The sequence below is a fragment of the Miscanthus floridulus genome, chromosome 8 (genome assembly GCF_019320115.1).
Source record: "Miscanthus floridulus cultivar M001 chromosome 8, ASM1932011v1, whole genome shotgun sequence".
Taxonomy (NCBI): domain Eukaryota; kingdom Viridiplantae; phylum Streptophyta; class Magnoliopsida; order Poales; family Poaceae; genus Miscanthus; species Miscanthus floridulus.
In genome coordinates, this window is record NC_089587.1 from 68846346 (window position 1) to 68862550 (window position 16205).

The 16205-nt window shown below is 42.8% G+C and overlaps 1 long non-coding RNA gene and 1 pseudogene across 1 annotated transcript; one reads left to right on the top strand and one right to left on the bottom strand.

The window, feature by feature from the left end:
• Positions 1-203: 203 nt before the first annotated feature.
• LOC136472453 (uncharacterized) lies at positions 204-2119 on the bottom strand. Its single transcript, XR_010762354.1, has 4 exons — positions 1792-2119; positions 1564-1673; positions 585-667; positions 204-367 (listed from the first exon to the last, which is right to left on the bottom strand). It is a non-coding gene; the product is annotated as an uncharacterized lncRNA (long non-coding RNA).
• Positions 2120-2199: 80 nt separating this feature from the next.
• Positions 2200-16205, top strand: LOC136469312 (uncharacterized; annotated as a pseudogene).

The following is a 16205-nucleotide window of genomic DNA, read 5'->3' on the forward strand; positions in this document are numbered from 1 at the left end:
TAAATATATTTTTCTTGCTTATTTAATCCAGATAAGGTGCACCAAAAATGCATTACGTGATTATATGACAGCTTCAGGAAGTATAACCGTTTACTGGTCTGGGACAGACAATTTTCTCAACATATTCATACACATTATCATAGTTGTTTTCTCCTTCCGTTTCCGATCGAAATGGAGCTGCAATACATACCAAGTTAGCAATCTCCTGTTTCATTAATAATAGTACCAGATGTTTTCAGTTGTCAGAAAAAAAGATCAAACACTGATTTTCAGGACCATTTCCTGAGTGTCCCTTATCCTATAACAGATTGACACAACCTGATAAACAGACTGTTTCTCGAATCTAAAATAGCTTCATTTGATATATCTGTTTTAACATGAGCAGTGCAAATGGGATTAGTATAAAAAATATGAGATGAAATGCAAGAGGTGATTCTCTAACTCAAATTGTATATTACTGAGCAATAGAGGCAGATGTGGAAATAGCCTTTAAGAAGCTAAATTTGTTTCTTTAAAAATGAGGCAACAAGATTGTATTTGAGAAATTAATTTGTGCAAAATATTATACAGAGGATATGTATTACCTTTTGCCTATCATGTAATGTTCCCCTGTTTAGTATAAAGAGAGACTTTGTTGGTCTTCTTTTCCTCTTTTTTTTTTTTGCTTCTGAAAAGATGGTCAAGGGAAAAAAAGAAAATAAGTTGAGTATCCTGTGTAAGTACAAAACAATGGCCTACAGTTATTAAATCACATTACATATTAAGCTAGTTAGCTTTTGCAGTGAGTTTAGCATTGAGCTTCTCGAGCAAATTGTGTCATAGATTTAAATTAGTTAGTATCCTGGGTTGCATGCACCATTATTCTGATATATAATTAGGATTGAGGTCATTTTCACTAAAAAGGAACAGTATCTCAGCCAGACAGTCGTTGAGCTCTTGATCCCAGAGAACATCATGCTGATACAGGAATTGAAACACTTGAAACTGAATGCAGCTTAACCATGTGTTTTGCTTAGATTGTAGGATATCCTTTTCTACTTTTGCATTATGCATCTCAGTGACTGCCAAACCCAAAGAAGAAATGTTTGTTGAAGCACCCTGGTATGTTTTGAGCAAAAGAGCATGATTTTCTAGTGGTTTGAATTCTCTAAAAGGCAAAATAGTGGCATGAGACTGACTTTTTTTTGCTGTTGTATATTAAGAATTTCCATTATATCTGATTGCTAAATTTCCAAATAACTTACTAAATAGGATAGTTAAAAGAAGATTTTTGGACTCGACTTGTTTCTTGTTCTTTTTATATACAGGTGGACAACTAATGATAGCCATAACTCCATAACCTTGTCTTATATATTACCATGCATTCATATATTTGTAAGAAACTTGGAGCTCGTATAAAATTCTATAAAATATCAGTGTTGATTTCAAATGGCATGGACAACGTGCACATGCATTGAAATATCCAATAAACAAGGAATTATAGAATTGAAACTTGCAAAAGAAACTGCAATAGACATCAAGCATGCCTCTTTTATTTATTTATTTATTTTTTGGTAAAGTTACCTTGAACATGTATTGCATGTCTTTTGTCAACGTGCTGGATTATCTCATGAAGACCTTACTCCGTAAGAACTGTGGCGTTTCCTTTGCTGTTTGCTCGGAGGACTTACGGTCTAGCACATGGAAGAGTAAGAGAAAATGGGGAAAAAAATGAGAAGGTAGAGCTAGTACATGGGAAAAAGGAAAGCCACGGACAAATGAAAGGAGGAGTGCCTAGCAGAAGTTGCATACCCGACGAGACCCAGCGTCTGCTCATTTTGTCGAACCAATGAGTCTAGCAGCTGATCCGTTCTGTTATCTGGCGATTGAGGCGAGCATTTGGTCATCGCGGCATAGAGCCGTGACGCCTGATAGGGCTGATCTGAGCTCGAGCATCAACACCGGAGAGGGCCAATCTCGGCCGCGCGTGTGCCGCGGCGACGTCGGGGCCATGGGTGTGCGCCCGGGCACCGCCAATGGCGTGAGGCCCATCAGATTGGTCCACCTCTGGCGTGGATGCTAGTGCCACGGTACTAGTCGTGAATCGAGCGAGAGATCCAGGAGGAGGGAGGAGCGCGAGATCCCGAGAAGAGGAAGGAGCGTGGCGGGCAGCTGGAGGAGGGAGGCACGCGCGGTGCGGCTGGTGGACCGTGGACGGCGATGTCGGTGCGGCAGGAAGAGCGGATCAGCGCGGGTTCGCGACGATTCGCGAGAACATCCGAGTTAGCGTATTACGGGACACGGACCCACCCAGATCTAACGGTCCAGCTCGCGTCCTCATTAGATCCAACGGTTAGCGGGCTAACGGCGATGTGGCTTTATCGGGCGCCCGTGGTTTGGATGTAGGATTCCTAGAAGAAGATTTGGTTGGACGTGTTGTGTTTTTAACCTAGTTAAAGGTTCATGGTAAATTAGTTTGGACTTGTGTTGGCACAATCCAATTGTGGTTCATGGCAGAAAATTGGTGAATGCGCTTTGGCTCTGCTCGATTCATGATAAAATTGGTATGGACGCGCGAATTGGCTCCATATCCAAACAAATCTACGTATGTAGTTCATGGGCCGCAAATTAAAAAAGGGCACATGTTCAAAAAAAAAGGGCACATCGTCTTGTATGCTACTCTACGAAGAAAGATATATGCGTGGGCTACAGTCAAACCAAAGAAATAATCATATAACAAAAAAAAAAAAATCTCCTACAACTAAAAAGAACAAAGCGTAGACACTTTTTGGTGCGACATTTGTTTTGGGTTTGCCTCTCCCCATTAGGATCCACGCCTTCTCTGGATATTTCTGATTTCCTCTCCTCTCCTTTTCTGTTGCTCACGATCAGCTGTAGGCGCCTCCATGCAAAATCGGCACCACGCAAGATCAGCGCCCCTCACAAATCGGCCGCATGCCTGCATGCAAAATCAACTGCTCCGAAATCGTTGACACCCTTTTTATCTTTTCTTTTCTTTAAGGACCTCTCCACGTTCATCTGTCATCATTCCTCATTTGCCGCCCGAGCTCGACACCGATAATTCCTTCACCTCCCACTCCCAGCCTTGACAAGGGGCCACCTGCAGCAGACAACCATTCACCAAGTGCCTGCGAGTGACTGCTGCCCTGATCATCCCACCTCGGCGATACGGCCAGCCACCGGCGGCGACCTCCGTCTATCCAATACACGTTGATTTCTCTCGGCGGCAGGAGGAGACGAGTACCACGCATCACCACGAGCGACTGACCCGCCTCGGATCCCTTGTCCAGTGGACTGCATCACTGTTCCACAGCCAGCCGTTGGTCCTCCCATGATTGGCCTAAGGTATACCGTGATCTTCAATCCTGTTTTAACTGTATAATGAAAATTCATGTACTGCTTAATTTAATTAATTGTTCTTTTCTGCCTCTTGTCTCCGTGAGGATCAACGCGAGCCGTGTGATTTCTAATATATTAAGGTCCCAGATTTGCAGGCTCTGTGGTTCTTGTTCATCACTGCTCCCTTAGGCCTCGCGTCGTCTCCAACGCAAGCCTCGCCGTCCACGAACCTGCCGCCGGCAACGGTGCATCATCAGCTAGCACAAGTCGTTCAGGGCTGGTCACGACACCATTGGCCAAGGCTACCTGCAGTCCATCCAGGTCTGCCTCCTTACCATTCCTTTCTCTATGAAAAAACCTGATACTATATACATGGCATGATTGCAGTTTTAAAATAATTGAATATGTTTTAAATTAATTAAGGTACATATCCATGTTGGATATCCCTCAACTAAATTATTTAGTTTGATAATCAGTTAACCGTTCATACTAATTTGGGACCAAACCGTTCTTATTTATTTCGGGGTTGTCTGCTTTACACCGAGGCAAAGCTGCCTGGTGTGAGCATTGAAATGGTATATAGCTATATAAAAATATATCATAATTAAGGTTTGATTAAATCAGCTAAATAATTATCGCTATTTTTGTTTGGTTATTCAATTGAACAGAACAAATCTAAATGATTTCATTATTAGTGCTTAGAAAACTAAACTGAGAGTATATAATACTTTTTTTAAAAACAAAGTAGAACAAAGATAATATAATTTTATATAGCTACATATCATTTCAGTTCTGAATTAATGACATCCATGTTTCATATACCTTAATTATTTTAAAAAAATTAATATGTATGTCTTTTAGGTCTGGATAGGTCATTATAGATTGATTGAGGTACCAGCATGTTTTTTTCTGTTTTTTTGGCAATCACAATGTGCTAAATAGTTTGTGCCTTATTTTGTATTAAGCTAGGACTCATGGTGCTCTTTCATGAATCATGATTGCATCAATCTGGTGTTCTGCTTGCTTCCATGTGTTATGATATTCTTGGTTTAGCATCTGCATTTCTGCTTGCATTTGTAGGTGCCTGCAATTTGTTAACAATAGTGCTGGAGACAGTTGAAACAGTACCAATGGCAATGATTTGGAGCTCCAATGAGAATAAGGTAACAATAAACATTGTCAATGTTTACTAAATTTTATGTCCAAATTATCAGGAATAGAAAGCAGCTAAGTCGTGAAGTTTTCAGTCAAATAATTTAATAGACTACTAAAATCCTAACACGTTATGGTGTATCTCCCCAATCACCATAAGTGCAACCATTTTTTTAATTATGCCTATTACAATAGGTCAGTAGCCATCACAATCTGATGTTTTTAGTATGTTGATGTTGTCAATATCTCAGAATTTTTATAAATATAAATTAGTCCTATACTCCTTTCTCGTGAGACTGCAAGCCATGCTGATATTATTTCCTTTAAGATAGAATGACCGAACTGTACAACTGTCCAACATATATTTTAAAACTTCTCTTATATAAATAATGACACATGCTTCTATTCTTTACTGGGACTCGCAGGAACTAAAAAAAATCAAGCCACTATCTGCCCATGTCATTCACACAAGCATGATTGCGGGGCTTCAGCCAAGCAATGTCTAAAATTAGAGTCCGCCTGACCAGGTAATTTCTTAATCATTCACGGTCCAACAATTGGATTCAAAAGTAGAGAGAATTTAGTTAGATGCGAATTGCTTTCACTGTGTCCCGTTTCTCCCGCTTCCTACTCGGTCGTCTCTCCGATCTTGACGTCGACATCAGAGATGATGGTCGCACACATGTCTCGCACTACTGTTTCTCAATCAATATATTTGTTTTGATAAATTACAGAATTAGTCAGCCATCATAATATCACAAACTTGTATTTAGTTCTGGATAGTAGTAAACTTAGAGTTTTGCAGAGAACCTGAATCAGCATAGTTGTAGAACACTAGGTTGCTGTTATATGCTTTCTGACAACTATTTAACTGTCATCGTCAAGTTGTTCACTGTAGGATTCCGACTTAAAAAACAATCCAGCTCTCAATCCATATATAGTGCCATTGTACAGTCCACTGATCTACTTGCCTAATAGTGCTCGATTACATCTCCCATTTGATTGAATATTGCCTATCATGTGCTTTAATTTTTACGCCCTGCTATTTTCTTCAGCTTCCTATTCATGTATGGTCATTGTGCTTTGAGCCCAAATATGGTTAAAGTGATTGCCTGTTTACCATCTCAAAGGCCCTCATTTGATTTTGTCCCAACCTGTGTGGTCGACCCTGGGTTGGTTGACTCCACTCGCCCACACTGTCACCATGGGATTTTGGCATGTCCACTATGTGAACTCAACAGATGATCACTAATATGGTGCCTTTGTGCTATTGTATATTTTGTGTGCATTCAAATATGAACTACTCTGAATTTGTATATGCCTTTGACAGCTAGTAGCTGCAGCCACAAATATGAACTACTCTGAATTTGTATATGCCTTTGATGTTCAGGTTAGGCAACTCCTGCTATTGGTCTCTCAAGATTTCCTTCTAAAAAATCAAGCACATCCATCCATTTGTAGGTACACATCCTAATTCTATTCAATGACAAGCTTTTTGCTATCTATCAAACTTAGAGGTGAGGAAATTGAAAGAATCAAGATACACAGATAGCTTTTGTCCTGTTGATGGCCACTTGGTTACAACTGACACAAGTGGCGGTAGTTTACTAAACCGAGGACCCAACCCTAACTTAAGATAATTGGTTATTTGTATTTGGATATGATCTAATTACATTTGTGTACATGTATTATGCTTGCTAACTTCGACCACTTTGAGAGATTAAATTCTGATTGAAACTAGGGATTAATTTTGTGTTCAATTTTATCATAATGGAACCTATGCAAAATAATGAAGGTCATACACCATTTGCAGACTTGACAAACACCATCAATGGAGGAAATTATTTATACACATGTCCATAGACGCTTTCACTTGTATTATTTGTGATGATTAAGTAAATATCTATCAACTTATTTTCAAACAGCGGGTTAGACAACATCAAATTCGCAAGTGTAAGTTGATGAATGTGCGCAGCGTCAAAGGGAAAGAGAAAAAGCATGACATGCAGCAATGACTCAAGAAGAAAGGGATGAAAAAATAAAAAAATGTAGCGAAAAGTATCTTTTGAGAAAGGCGGAAACTGCACTAACTGCTGGGTCGAGAGGTCCACCACATTCTGATTTTCCATTTCTAAATTCAGTATTACCATTTTTAGTTTATTTAATGTATAGTGATGTATATGTTGTAAATGTATATACATTGAGATAAAAGTTTTGCGCAAATTAAGAAAAAATCAGATGGACTAAAACTTTGCAAATTAAGAAAAGTTTTTTTTGTTGTGTATGAATGATACCACCTACTTGCATCAGTCATTGGTTCGCTTATTTGTTGTGTAATTATGTTGTACCAGTTGGAGTCGAATCAACCATGAAAAACGCTGATGGCTACGAAGATAGTGACTGGCTACATCAAAACAACTCATACGAACTCATGTAGATTGATAAAGATAACACATGTACTATTTTGGTTTCTTTTGTTCCTAATACTAATTATTTTTTTTGTGTTTGTATGATGCCGAGGCCAAGGTTAATATCATGTTATTATATATATGTAGATGACTACTCCGATAGATGTATAGATCAAAGTGGCATAATTGACTTGACTGATGCATCACCTGATCTAAACCCAGGTACATTATTTTTTTCATTAATGTTATCTATTTGAGAAGAAAAAATGTAGTGGACAACCAAAATGTCATTCATGACAATGTAATAAGGAATTAATATTCTTGCAATATGTGCCCTTCTGTAATTTATTTGAGACCATACTTTTTTATCAATATATAGGTGCTTCAAATGCATCCAATTCCATCAACAATATTGTCACGTGTCCAAAAGAGCGTAAGCGTGAACTAGATAGAGCACGATGGGTTGCATTGTCTCCTGAACAAAAGGCGCTAATAAACAAGAGGCGACGTGACTTGTATGCGACAAAAAATGCAGCAAGAAAACTGCAAATGACTCCATAAGAGAAGAAGGAGAAGCGAAAAGAGATGAAGAAAAACTATAATAGGATGGTGAGAGAACACCGAGCCAACAATTTGCATCCAGACTCATTAGCCATGGAGAGCCCTCACTTTAACCCTCAGCTTATTTTCCCTTCTTCACCACAATCTCCTGAAATGCCTTCACATGATATGAAAATACCTGAATCGAGGGGCACAACAGTTGACATCACGCCGCCTGTAGTTCAAAATCCAGAAGTCCAAACCCCTAAAATGGCTATAGCATAGATCATACATAGGCATCGAGTGACCACTAGAGAGAGAAATGTCCTTCTATCCCGTTGCAGTCAGGCTTTTGAAGCAAACATTGGAAGAAGGGCTAGAGGGTGTGCGGATGGAAAGTGCAATGATTCGAACAACCCGACTCAACCAAGTGTGGTTTACAATGGTAATTAGCCTTGATCAGTATATATTGTCGGTACTTTCACCTTCGCTCTTCTATTCCAAAAACTCATACCTTTTGTTACTACAGGTGGTGTCACCCAGGAAACTCTAGTTCCACCACCTAATAATTGCACAGGTACACAGACACAACCATCTGTAGTTGACGGTACCTCTTCAATGCCTCCAAACAGTGCATAAGCTCATACGCTAGACTCTATGGTTAAGGATGGTATTTTCTTTATTAAATTTATCCTTTTTTTGTTTTTTGTATGCCATTATGTTTCTCTCATCATATATGTGGTCGTGTTGCACAAACTATGATGAGGATGTCATATTTGAGGAGGACAAGGAAGAGGATGAGGCGTACTTTTTCATTGGACAAGGTACATCATGTAATAGTCAAAACATTCTTTCACAAACTTTCTTTCAACGCGTAACACATCAATATTTTGTTAGAAGACGATGAGGAGGGAACCGACGTCGAGCACAATCTCGACATGGATGAGGAAGAGAACAGTGAGCCTGATGTCCCAGATCCATACGATAGGGTTTACGCTAATGTCCCATCAGAGTCACACATACTACCATCGATGCCGAACTGCGAGCACTGCAACGCAAAGAAATTCGAGGGTGAACCACCCAGATTCTATTGTCGGGGTGGAAAGATTCATCTTTTAACTCTTGAGACACCACCAGAGCTCATGAGGTTGTGGTCAAGCTCAGACGTTGATGCTAGGCACTTTTGTGCAAACATCAGATATTTCAACGACCACTTCTCTTTCACTTCTCTGTACTACCACCTAGATCATGTGACCACTAACATGCGAATCTGTGGTGACTACACATTTTGTGCCCATGGCCAGATTTACAATAACATATGATCATTTGGTAAAGATAATGGTGTCAAAAAGAGACACCTTGAGCTTTATTTTTATGATGATGATCCGTCCCTCGAGCATCGGATGAGCAAGTGCAGTGAGCAATGCACCCAAAAAGACAAGAAGTTATAGAGCAATTGGTTAGCATCTTTAATGGGAATCCCTACTCTCAGCAACTAAGGAGTATGGGACACATTGAAAACCTCAAGGATTACCGGGTCAAGTTGAACCTTGACCAACAGCTTGACCAGAAAACATATAACATGCCATTGACATCAGAGGTGGCCATCGTCTGGGTTGAGGGGAGTGAGCATCACAACCAATTCAAGCATAGTGTTCTCCTACAAGGGAAGGATCGGTCTATACATGACATCCGCTCATATAATGCATGCTACGACCCACTATCATACCTAGTGTTCTTTCCAATGGGTGAGCTCGGGTGGCACAACTGCATTCCAAAAGTGGGTGTGACTATGGCTCAAGTTGATTGAGCTCGAGCAATCCGCAAAAAGCGTGCTGAGAATGGTGATGATGATGATGGAGGTAACTTGAACTCTTTTCAATAATGCAATATAAACTCTTTTCTATTAACTCATGATACTAATTTGAACAATGTCTCCCTATAGAACATATTGCGAATACATGTGTCTCCGTGCGCGACTACTACTGCTACAAGTTCCAGATGCGGCTAGGGATATTTAATCTAGTACTCTATGGCCGGCGTCTTTTCCAGCAATTCGCCGTCGACACCTACATCAAGATTGAGAGCTCACGTTTAGACTACATGAGGAACAATCAAGATACTTTGAGGGCTGACCTATACCAAGGCTCGGTGGACAACATGCATTCGGGTGAAGGATCTGCTAAGAATGTCGGAAGGCATACTGTCCTGTCTTCATCATTCATCAGAGGACCCCGTGTGTCGGTGTAGAAAGTGACCAACATATAAATATATGTAGTTTTGCCGTACGTTGTGATCGGATGTGGCCTAGCACTCAATAACACAGGGTTTATACTAGTTCAGGCAACATGCCCTACGTCCAGTTTGAGTCAGTCGGTGACTTTATTTCTGAGCGCAGGTGCTCAAAGTTTCTATGGGGTTACAAACGGAAGGGAGAAAGATGGGGGGGGGGGGGTGCAAGAGGTCTAGTTGGACTCCAGTTTGAAGGGCCAAGAGTGATGGGAGCTCCACTATGCGCTAAGTGTTCGAATGTCTATTGTTCATTGAGATCCTAGGTCATTCGGATCATGTGTGTGTTGCTTGAGTTGTGAACTGATTGATCTCTCTGTTGGGAGAGAGCGCATCCCCTTTTATAGATGAAGGGGCAGCCTTTACAAGTAAGAGAGAGAGAGAGTGAGAGTTCGTTTGCTACTAAGTCTTGTTGCCCATGCCGTTAGGTACAAGATGATGGTAGGCGCCCATAAAACTATTTGTGTCAGACGCATGTGGGAGGTTTTACCGTATTCACCATGTATGGCAAATGACGGTGCCCATAACACTATCGATGCCCAGAGGCATGTGGGGGTTTTTACCATGTTTTCCTGGTATGGGAATTGATGGCGCCCACAACACTGTAGGGCAAATCATTGGCGCCCACAACACTACTTGGGTTCTATTATGTTTGGAAGGTTGCAGGGCACCCTTCTGGCATGTCCTGTCGGTACTATCCTATATGTGTATAGGGTACGGTCCTTGGTTTTGCGGTTGACTTGAGCGTCCTATTTTACTTGCTCTGCCCATTTCCTGGTCCTCACCGAGCAGGTGACCCAAGTCAGTTGGTCCCAGTCGGCTCCGACTGCGCCAGTCGGAGAAAAGCTATAAGCAGAGGTTTGGTGTATCCCCGGTCGGAGACATGGGTTGGAGTTGGAAGCGTTGTTGGCCAGTCCTTCTAGTTGGAGAGGTGGGCCAGAGTCAGAAGCAAGGCCTTCTAGTCGAAGAGGTAGACCGGAGTCAGAAGCAAGGCCTTCCGGTCAGAGAGGCGGGCCAGAGTCCGAAGAGAGGCCTTCCGTATGGAGAGGCAGGCCAGAGTCAGAAGCGCACACCATTCCTCCCTGGTCAGGCCTTCTAGTCAGAGATTGGATCGCTCTTCTAACCTATCGTTAGGTTTTTGGGCTGGCCTAGGAGTTGTGCGTCGTTCGCAATGTCGTTTGCTAGGCCAAGCTTTTGTTGGGAAGCAGGTCCATGAGGGACCCCGGGTTTATGAACCCGACATCGTGATATGAGGCACCGGTACATGGATGCAATGGCTCTGGTGTGAAAGTATGGTAAACCTGATATCTTCCCCACAATGACGTGCAACCCTAACTAGGATAAGATCAAGAATGAACTTTATCCATGCCAAACACCATAGGACCACCCAGATCTCGTCACACGAGTCTTCAGAGCAAAGTTAGAGGCGATGAGAAAAATGTTGATGGAGAAAGACATACTTGGGAAGGTGAAGGCCTACGTATATGTAGTGGAGTTCTAGAAGAGGGGCTTGCCACATGCACACTTCTTGCTAATAATGGAATGGAAGTACAAACTCACATGTCCCGAGCAATATGACATGATCATCACTACAGAGCTACCAAACAAGAAAAAGTACCCTGAGCTACACAAGATGGTCACAAAGCATATGATGCGTGGTCCTTGTGGGACTCTTAATCAATACTGTCCATGAACGGTGGGCCACGGGTCATGCAAAAACTGTTACCCGCGCCCATTCTGTGAGGCCATGTCATAGGGAAAGGATTCATACCCCATCTATCAGCGACGCAATGATGGCCGTACGCAAAAAGTTCAAGGCCATTACTTGGACAATCAATGGGTCATTCCTTACAACCCTTGCCTACTACGTACCTTCAACTGCCATATAAATGTTGAGGCCCATGGGAGCATCAAATCAGTAAAGTATCTGTTCAAGTACATATACAAGGGACATGACAGGGTGTCGGTGGTGATGAGGGAGACCGACAAAGCAGACGAGAAAGGCAACATTAATGAGATCAAGCAGTTTAGAGACACCCAGTGGGTGACACCTCTAGAAGCACTATGGAGGATATATGGCTTTGACTTGAGCAAGAACCATCCTCCAGTATAGCAGCTGCAGCTTCATCTACCCGACATGCACATGGTGGCATTTCATAAACGGGACAAGGTTGAATGGATCGTTAATAGGCCAGGTGTAGAATAGTCAATGCTAACAACATACTTCGAGGCAAACAGGATGCATGAGGAAGCCCGCTGAATCATGTATCAGGACTTCCCGGAGCATTTTACCTGGTAGTCTGATGGTAAATTCTGGCAGAAAAGGAAAAACTCCATTTTCCAAGTTGGCAGAGTCATCTCAGCCCATCCTGCTAAGGGAGAACACTACTTTCTTCATGTTCTCTTAAATAATGTTGCTGGTGCTACCTCATACGAACACCTTAGGACAGTTGATGGTGTGCTACTGCCTTTGTTCCGTGAAGCTACAAAAAGGAGGGGTCTAATCGAAAAAGACAATACACTGGATGAATGTCTAAGTGAAGCTACTTTCTTCTAGATGCCTTCCTCTCTTTGAAGGCTATTTGCAACAATATTGGCATTCTGCGAGCCGAATGATGTGATATGGTTGTGGAAAAAACACTATGATGCAATGTTAGAGGACTATAGCCGCAATAATCCATCCCCGGATCTGGTGCAATAGATGGTTTTGATAGACATTAGAAACATGCTGTAGTCTTGGGGAAGGACATAAGGTCATTTCCTCTTCCAGATATTGATCACTCATACGACGATGCTAGCCATATTCCTCGTGAGATATTTGAGGAAGCTAGCATTGAGCAGAATCCCGAAGATGTGCTATTGTGCGACTCACTCAACGATGAGCAAAGGTCTACCTATGATGAGATAATAGACGCTATCTACAGCAAACAAGGTGGGCTGTTCTTTGTGCATGGACCTAGTGGGATGGGAAAGACCTTTTGTATAGGGCACTTCTCACAAAACTACATATCCAGAATAGGCTTGCCGTGACTACAGCTACATCTAGAGTCGCAGCATCCATAATGCTAGGTGGGAGGGCGGCCCACTAGCGTTTCAAGATACCCCTCACTATTGAATAGGGTGGTTGCTGTAGCTTCACAAAATAGAGTGGTACTGCCAAGTTGCTGCAGCAAGCAGCTCTCATAATTTGGGACAAGGCATCTATGACAAAGAGGCAAAATGTGGAAGCACTAGACAATAGCTTACGGGATATAATGGGCCGGTTAGACCTACCATTTGGTGGCAAGACTGTTGTCCTTGGTAGGGATTTCAGACAGGTCCTCCCAGTTGTGCGGAAAGGATCCAGGGCTTAAATAGTTGATGCTTCTCTACGAAGGTTGTATCTTTGGGAATCCATGCACCACCTAAAGCTCGTCCGCAACATGTGGGCTCAGAGTGACCCATGGTTTGCAGATTATCTATTGCACATTGGTGGTGGAACAGAAGAGGTTAACGAAGATGGCAATGCATGTATTTCAGATGAGATCTATGTCCCATACTCTGTCGATGCCGAGAAAGATCTTCATAGATTGATCGATATCATCTTTCTAGATCTAAATGCAAACATGGCGGACAAAGACTACATCACCACCAGAGCAATTTTATCTACATGTAATGACTGGGTTGACTTGATCAATATGAAAATGATTGATATGTTCTAGGGCAGCGAGACGGTGTATCACAGTTTTGACTCCGCGGTAGATGATCTACATAACTACTATCCATCAGAGTTCCTTAACAGTCTAACCCCCAACGGTCTGCCTCCACACATCTTGAAGCTCAAGCTTGGGTGTCCTGTTATATTGCTTAGGAATATTGACCCTTCCAATGGGCTCTGCAATGGTACAAGGCTGGTGGTGCAAGGGTTCCGAAGAAATACAATTGATGCGGAAATCGTGGTAGGGCAGCATGTTGGGAAGCGGGTATTCCTTCCTCGAATACTGTTATGCCCGTTCGATGGAAAGATGTTCCCATTCCAGTTTTAGATGAAGTAGTTTCCTATCAGACTTAGCTTTGCCATGACAGTCAACATGTCACAGGGCCAAACTATCCTAAATGTGGGCGTGTACCTGCCCGCACCGATGTTCTCTCACGGTCAGTTGTACGTTGCGATGTCTAGAGCCATGTCAAGAATGAATATTAAGATCCTTGCCCTCCTACCTGATGCGGATGCATAGGAGGAGGAGGCTAAAAAGATGGAGAAGAAAAATGCTAAAAAGAATGCTGAGGGAAAAAATAAGAATGCGTCCAATAAAAAAGATAAGGATAAGAAGACCCCAATAGTGGATGGAACTTTCACAAAGAATATTATATTTAAGGAGGTTCTAACGCCATAGGCAAGGTAACAGAACATTACTAACTCATACAATGCATTTTTTATTGAATTAAATATTACACAAATAGTATCTCACTAACGCGATGTCAGTGCCATGGACGTGGTGATCGCTCGAACACCGGCATCCACCGACAGCATGCCAGCGAGCATCATAATGGACATAAACAAGATCGGGAGGAACAACAAGGTATGGATAGACCCTGACGAATTCCATCCGGAGCGGTTCCTCATGGGTGGCGCGGTGGACGCTACTGGTGCTCCCGTATGAAATAGTCATCGAGATTGCTGGGCTTGTTGCCGCGACCTCGCCACATCTGATGGAGGACCTCTGTAGCCTTGGAGTGATTATATTCAGCAAACCTTGAATATGGCTCCTATCATATATTGTTCAGTATTGAATATTTTTCAAAACATGTTTAGCGACCACTGCACTTTCTTATGAGGACCTGTTGATGCTCCATTTTTTACAGCTTCCTTCTCTACCCTTGCCGATGCTACTACATGCTTCAAGGTTCCTTCATGGTTGTTGTGCTGCTGTTACCGTAGTTAGAAGATCACATATAAGACTGTAATATGTATAATTAAGGTACCCTTTCCGGGAGGGCATTATGGTTCTGTGGATGATTCTTTTGTGGTGCATAATACACAGGCCCTTCTCTCCAAGGTTGTTTTGTTAGACTACGATGACGGTGGTGGTCAAAGGGAGTTCATTGCTAAAGGAGACAAGATGAAGGGGATTTTGCAGAGGCTCTGAAGTCAACACATGTTGGGGAAGCAACCTGCTTGGTCCTTACAAGCAGATCTGCAACTGGGGCTGCGTGGACTACATGTGCATGTACATTCCATTCTTTCTTCTCTGTGTACTTCCCAATTCATGCTTTGCTCATTTTCAATAAAGGTTGCATATTGTTTATCATCCAAACATAAATCAAAGGCACATGCTGAATGAGCATTAATGTGTTTTTTTCATTTGTGAAGCCTCCTCTGCCCTGAATGCATTATTGGTTAGATAATCTACTACTTCCTTGTGTGAACACACAGCAAGGGAAGGCGGCGCCGAAAAGGCTCCCTGCTGTGGCACTATAGCCGCTACAGAGGCAGGTGTCGAACGGCTCACCTGCCGCAATGTGGCCACAGCAGGGACATGCACAAAAGTCAGTCCTATTATGTTATCTAGTCACTATAGCAGCATAGCAGCTGTACTAGGACTAGATGGATAGAGTTGTATATAAAGTTTGCCACTACAACTCAGTAAAGAGAGTTCAGATTTGCCATCTCCTCTACAGAGCTTTGGCCAATGCTGGTGCTTTGTACTGTGTGTGTGCTCTATTCTCCCTTTCTTCTTCTACCTCTGACCATAGTGTGTGGTTGGACAACATCTGTCGTGCTTGGCCATGGTCGGCAAGACTGGTGAGTGCTCAACTCACCTAAGCCGATGATCTTGCGGTAGCGAGGTACTGATCAAGGATGGAGTCCTTAGGATCAGGGACCAAGAGTAGCAACTTCTCGCCAAGGTGAAGAGATCCCAGAATCGACTGTACCTACTCGACCTAAAGGTAGAGCAGCCGGTGTGCCTAGCAGTAAGGCACACCGAGGAGCCATGGCTGTGGCATGCCCAGTTTGGACATCTTAGCTTTGATGCACTTGGTCATCTAGAGAAGATGGTCCGAGGGCTACCCCACAATGAGCATGAAGGCGAGCTATGTGACAGATGCCTAGCCAGGAAGTAGAGATGGCTATCATTCCCAAAGGTGGCCAAGTATCGCACGGAGGATGCTCTCGAGCTCGTCCACGGCGACCTCTATAGGCCGGTCACAACAGCTACAAACGGTGGTCGACGGTACTTCCTCCTGCTCATGGATGATTGTAGTCGCTACATGTGGCTGCAACTCCTAACGAGCAAGGACAAAGCAGCATCGGCGATCAAGAAGTTCAAGATGTGTGTGGAGGCCAAGAGCGACAAGAAGCTCTATGTGCTGAGGACTAATCATGGCGACGAATTCACTTTGGTAGAGTTCACTACGTACTACGCGGATCAGGGTGTGGTGCGCCACCACTCCTCGCCATACTTGCCACAACAGAATGGCGTGGTGGAGAGGTAG